The 6,421-nt window shown below is 45.0% G+C and overlaps 1 non-coding gene across 1 annotated transcript; it reads right to left on the bottom strand.

The window, feature by feature from the left end:
* Positions 1-4,713: 4,713 nt before the first annotated feature.
* LOC125399386 (U6 spliceosomal RNA) lies at positions 4,714-4,816 on the bottom strand. Its single transcript, XR_007231672.1, has one exon. It is a non-coding gene; the product is annotated as a U6 spliceosomal RNA (small nuclear RNA).
* Positions 4,817-6,421: the final 1,605 nt, after the last annotated feature.

Raw genomic sequence — 6,421 nt, forward strand, 5'->3', positions numbered from 1 at the left:
AAATGCCCACAAGCTAGCCCCTCTACCAAAGAAGGGGTCTGTGACCTCAGAGGACCTCCAGTACTGAGGAGCTGCCCCAGTATGATGGGTTCTCAGTTGTGTTGGATCTAAAGGTCAGGGACAGAGGAACAGAGGGGCCATTTCCTTTCTGCATGGTTGAAACGTAGCTGTTCTGACTTGGATAAGAACAACAAAACTTCATGCTGCTTAAGAGTACTGATGTGCCACCCTCGGAATAGAGAAGAGCCACGGCGCTCCTCAAAAGGCCCTGTATTAGGCATTGGCTGCCACTAAGGTACGCAGAAGGTCCCAGTCCTATAACCCACAGTTGAACTGAGAAACTCTGGGTTCCCTTCCCTATGCTCCTCACCTGGGGTTTGGTTTCCAGGGCTTTAGCATGTGCTTTGGGTGTGTCAACTATTTTCAGGTCCTTACAGAGCTGAGTCAAGAGGTGATAAAGACTGCGGAGTAACCTTGCTCTGAAAATAAAGACCAAGCCGACATAGCAGGATGGGAAAGAGCAGAAGACCTTGCATCCCTGCCAAAACGGCTCTGAAAGGCTTGCTTGTAGTTTTACCTTTAAAAACTAACCCCGCAAAGGAACTTTTTAACTTCTCTCTCTACCTTGTTGTTACAGGGTATCAGAGACGGAAGTTCCTGGCTAGCCAGGACTTGCAACTTGCAATAAAAGAGTAACCTTGCTTTTGCAGTCTGGGTCTTCTCTGGTTCCTGGTGGTTTCTCTGAGGGTCGTTATCTGGACACAGCAGTCATTGGACTGAATGATAGCCTCGGGTCCCTTGATTCTTAAATAAGTCTGGTCGGTGAACTAGACCTGGAGGTACCTCAGTAAAGACAGTGTAACAGGCAGGACATATGTAAAGCCTGTGTTTTCAGTCTGGGGTCTTTTGATGAGGCTGAGAGTAGGAAGAATAAGCAACAAAAGTGGCTGATTGAGCAGACTCACCCAGCTGTCACCTCTTTATTTCTAGAGCAGGACTCATCCAGCCCCATCAGGAACACACACACTGGACAGGGGCAGGGTAGCCTTGACCACTTGGAGGGCATCAACATGGGAGTCCACACCTCCCTGGGAATTCCCTTTGCCAAGTCACCTGTCGGGTCTCTGAGGTTTGCTCCCCCTGAGCCCCCAGAACCATGGAGTGGTGTGAGGGGTGGAGCTTCTCATCTGGCCCTGTAAACATTTCCAGGTCCCAGGAGACTTCAGGCTCTGGAGTGGGCTAGTGTTCTGAGCGCTGCACCAGTGATGTAGAGTGCTGTTTTACTCTTTTGACTTTTTAAGGGGCCCACTACCCAGCTCCGAAATAAACCACACAAGAAGGTTATTCGTTATGAATGCCTGGCCTTGGTTTGGCTTTTTTTCCTGGCCAGTTTTTAAAAAGTTATTCCATCTACCTTTTGCTTCTGAACTTTTATCTTTCTCTATTTCTGTTTACTTCTTTCTCCGTGGCTTGCTGTGTGGGAGGGTGGCTGGCTCCTTCATGTCCTCCTTTCCTTGTTCTCTTGCTCCTCGTTCTCTCCCCTCCCAGATTTCTCCTATTTATACTCTCTGCCTGCTAGCCCCGCCTATCCTTACTCCTGCCTCGCTATTGGCCATTCATCTCTTTATTAGGCCATCAGGTGTTGTAGACAGGCACAGTAACACAGCTCACAGAGTTAAACAAATGCAGCATAAGCAAAAGTCACACAGCTGAAAATTATATTCCCCAACAATGGGGTCACCCTCCAGCTTGTTTTTTGCTTCTCCCATCTTATATTCCCCTCTCTTCACCTTAGGAAGCTGCTTCCTGGTGCTGAAGCTTTTCTAACACATCTTTTCTGGATCTCTCTGGACTAGATATTGCCTCCTGACTTTGCTGACATGCTGGTGGAAGAATACTTGGGAGACACTGAGGACCCTGAGAGTCTCCAAGTACAGTTGCAGGAGATGATGGCAGACTTCATGGCTGTGATCCTTGCCTTGCAAACAGCATGTGCTCAGAGTGACTGTATCTATAGGATTCCTCTGGGATGGGACTCTAGATAGTGGTAGAATACTTGCTTCATATGCATAGTGCCACATATTCAATCTCCAGCACTGTCACAAAGAAAAAAGAGTCCCGATTCCACAGGGATGTTTCAGAGCTGTGGGTCCAAGGACAGCCCTCTGGTGTCCAGGTCCCCATCTATGTCTTTATTTGTCTTCTGATCTCAGGTTTCTGAGGACTCTTACCTCAGTAAATCCTTATGTATTATGTAAGAGCATTGATGTGGGATTCCCCTCTGTACGCTATGAATATGTTTTATTACCATTGGTTAATAAAGAAGTTTCTTTGACCTATGGCAGGGCAGAATAGAGTCAGACAGGAGATCCAAACAGAGATAGAGAGAGTAGATGGAGTCGAGAGACACCTTGTAGCTGCCAAAGGAGACAGATGCCAGAGCCTTACCGGTAAGCCACAACAGCCTCGTGGCGATACATAAATTAATATAAATTGGTTAATCTAAGTTGTAAAGCTACCTAGAAATATACCTGAGTCATTGGTCAAGCAGTGTTGTAATTCATATAGTTTCTGTGTAATTATCCAGATAAGGGTAGCCAGCAAACAAAAGAACAGTCTCCGAGTCTCTGTTTACAGAGCATGACACCTCTTCCATGCCCAGATGAGAAAAGTGACGTAATGATGCTCCAGGACGTCTTCAAACTACTCAAGGCCACGATTTAACCAAGGACTTTCCCGAGGCTCATGCTTCAGCCTTGGAGTCCTCATTCCCATAAACTTCCAACCGTTGTGACAACATTAGGTAAGGGTATCTTATACAAAAGATGAGGCAGGCTGGGTCCAGGGGAGAGGCTACTCTGTACCATGTGCCCACACTTCCAGGTCCCTTTGCCCTTGCCTATTCCAGCACCCACCCAACTTCAAAGATCAGGCCACCCCATGTGAAGGCCGGTCATGGTGATGACATTTTCTTTGTCTTTGGATCCTCATTCTGGGGCAGAAAATATGAGTTTTCTATTTTTTCTATGCACAGGATGGGGATTCAGATGAATACCCAGAGGATGACTGGGCTCACTGTCCAACTGAGGAAACTGAGGCTCTTGGAGAGTTTCAAGGTCACCTTGTAGCTCAAAATTTTATACTAGGATTAGACTCTGAATCCTTCCCAGTCCAGACTATATTATCTGTCCCTACCATCACCCTGATGGTGTTGTCAGGCCTGGCATGAGAGAGGGCCAATTTAAATAGTGATGTTTCTTTAAATGATTATGCCAGAGCGAAGTAAGGGCCTCTTAACTAAGAGTAAGCTGTGCATGGGGGTGGCGGATTCAGTCAGAGGCAAGGGATGGATGGGAAATGGAAGATCCTGGATCTAGGCAGGTAGGACAATGTGCACCAGAGTCAGGCTATAGCTGGAATTGTGGATTGGCAGCTGCATGTGGTGCCTGGGACCTGGACCTTTGTCTTCTTCGTGGCTACAGTTGACTTCCCTGATGAGATGGAGCTTCTGAGCAGAAGGATGACGAAGTACCGGTCCAACTTTGCAAGACATGGGAGAGAAGACACACCCCTGAATCTCCCAGGCCCTCCTCCTTTCTGTAGTAGCCTCGTGAGCATATATAGACCACTTATCATATGATAGGTTACTCATCAGTGGCAGGTTCTCACACAGTGGTCTTGATTGTCCATCAGTAGTCATCTTCCTGTGACCTGGGGCATGTGTGGACAGACTTCTTAGTTTTGTATGCCTGAGCCTGCTATAGAGAGAAAGGGAAACCATCCCAGATGGCCATACCCTTATGGAGTGACACTAATGGAAGTTTCTTTTTTGCCTCTATTCTGAGACTGTCCTCCTTACATTTCTGGCCTGCTTTACCCACCATATTGACCCAAACTAGGGGATCAGGTCTGAGCACAACATAGCTCATAGTGATCTTCACCCTACTCTGCTGTAAGAGTGTATCCACAGGAACTCCAACAGCATGGACCTGCCCCACGGGCCTGTGTTTAACCAGGATGAACAGTGCCTGCAGCTGGACATCCGTCCTACTGTGGGCTATACTCTAAAGGCCAACAGGATGCAGTTCTGGACCAAGAATCTGCACCATATGATCTAGGAGCTGAAGAAGGTTGAGAATAAGTGCACAGAGCTGTAGCATGTTATGCCCAGTAGTGGGGTGTCTTGAGTAGAAGTGGAGTCAATCTAGGTCCCACACACGCAGAAGAGAGGGCTGACTCCATCTTCCACGTATCCATGCACCCCCTCTTCATGTAGCTGGTCAGCTATACTTACATGTGTCATTGGTACCCTGTTTGTCTGGATCTTGTCTTGCTTCACATATTCAATAAATTCCTCCATGACAGTGTGTTTTTACGAGTACCAATGGATGCCAGCCTTCCTTTGTGCCCTAGTGAACCTATCTCTATTCCTCTCATCATCATCATCATCATCTTCTTTTTTTTTTTTAGAAATTTAGAATCCAACATGTAAATTTAATATGTAAAAGTGAAAGCTCCAGAAACACAGTCACAGTAAAGAGACATGAAGTTAAGGTTTAACAATATCAGCCTTTAAGACATTTTACAGTGTTAAATGGTCAAAACAGAGTGTGATAAATGAATAATAGATTTTGTGTGTATGTGACGCTACTTCCTGATGTATGATATTTCAGTATTACTGTAAAATGAGAAATAAAATGATTATCTATCTTAAAAGCCATGGAATGCTTTATGAATCTGCATGTTGTCCTTGCTCAGGGGCCATGCTAATCTCTGTGTCATTCCAATTCAGTGTATGTGCTGCCGAAGTGAGCACCTTTCCTCTCCTCTTTACTGCATCTTCTCCCAACCTTCTTTCTCCTTTTTCCCAAATACCAATTTTCTTTAAATCAATCAGAAGCTCTGGGCAATATTGACCATACCAGGTGTGGGTGGGTATTAAAATCCTGTGTCCAACTCTCAGCGAGACACTATCCATTATCTAGGAGTTGATTATAACCTGATGAACAGCAGTACTGGACTCTTAGTATAGTCAAGATGCCATGAGAAAATCAGAATCAGCTGCAAGCTAAGGGTTGTGACAGATGCGCGGCTCCACTACTAGCAAGACCGAGGCAAAGCATCTAATAAACTCAGAAATGCAAGGGTAACTTGTCTTAAATATGGATACTGAATATAAATATACATAAGAACAACACCTATGAATATGTATGTATTTAAGTATGCATCACAAATGGTATGGCTTATAAACAACAGAAATTGGTTACCAGATTTGGTCATGAAGTGCAGGGTGAAGATGTCAGCAGATTTGCCATGTGGAGAGGGCTAACTCTCCGCCTTAAAAGATTGCCCCCTGAGACCTCCTTGGGTAAAATAGACAGACAATGGTGCTAATAGCCTGGCCACTGCCAAATGGACCCAATTTTACTATCATGACATTGGACATCAGGCTGCCACATACAAGTATGAGCCACAAAAACTTTCAGAATATATCATCTAAGGTCCCCACATCAGTCAACAAGGTTGCTATCAACTGAAAGCCTTGCTGTCTATTGTCTCCATAGATTCTCACCTGTGATTGATGCTGTTACAATCTTCTTTTAGTTTCTTGCTGTCTGCTTAAGTTAAGGTTTGTTTTTATCCTAAAGGTTCTACCGACTTGGTGAGATCCTATTTGCCAGATCACAGAAGAGATCTGTGAAGATATTTGACTGTGGGTTATGTAGATGGGGTAAGAAACATTCATCAGAAGAAATGGTCTCTCTGATCACTGCATGTAGGTAGGGCCCTTTGGCTTTTCACAGTTCCTGGCTACTTCTTGTTTCCTTCTGGAACCCATATTCTGCTTGGTCCTCTAGTTCACTAATTTTCTTTCTCAACTTAACATGGTCCCTAGATCTTGCTTTTAGCCCTCCAGTAGGAACTCTTTATTCTCTGTGTCATTACACAAATTGCCAAGCTGTGTTCAATCTATCTCTGTATCGCCATAAAATATTTTCTCTGTGTCCTGAAGCAACTGACCCTTTATACCAGAAGGGTCAAAGCTCCTTGCCTCTGAGCAATTTACCTTTCAGCCCTTCCAGGTTGGCCAAGTCCCTCTTGCTTCCTCCACTGCACTGGAGATCACCTATAGGCTATGATCACCTATAGGGGTGATCATTCTTTGCATTAACCACTGTTCAGTGCAAAGAGTTTTCATAATTGGTGCTTAAAAGAATTGACTTGAGTACTCAGGCATAGACCAAATCTCCTACCAACTTCCTTCCACCTTAGTCTCATGGAACACTGAGGAGGAGGATGGATGAATAAAATAGTTGAAGGAAAGGGAGAGATGCTGTGAAATCCTGACTTCTGGACATGACACAGGAATTATCCACGGGGACTCACTACATCATTGATTACTTGCACAAAACCTGAACAA

The sequence above is a fragment of the Myodes glareolus genome, chromosome 22, assembly GCF_982192425.1.
Source record: "Myodes glareolus chromosome 22, mMyoGla1.1, whole genome shotgun sequence".
NCBI lineage: Eukaryota > Metazoa > Chordata > Mammalia > Rodentia > Cricetidae > Myodes > Myodes glareolus.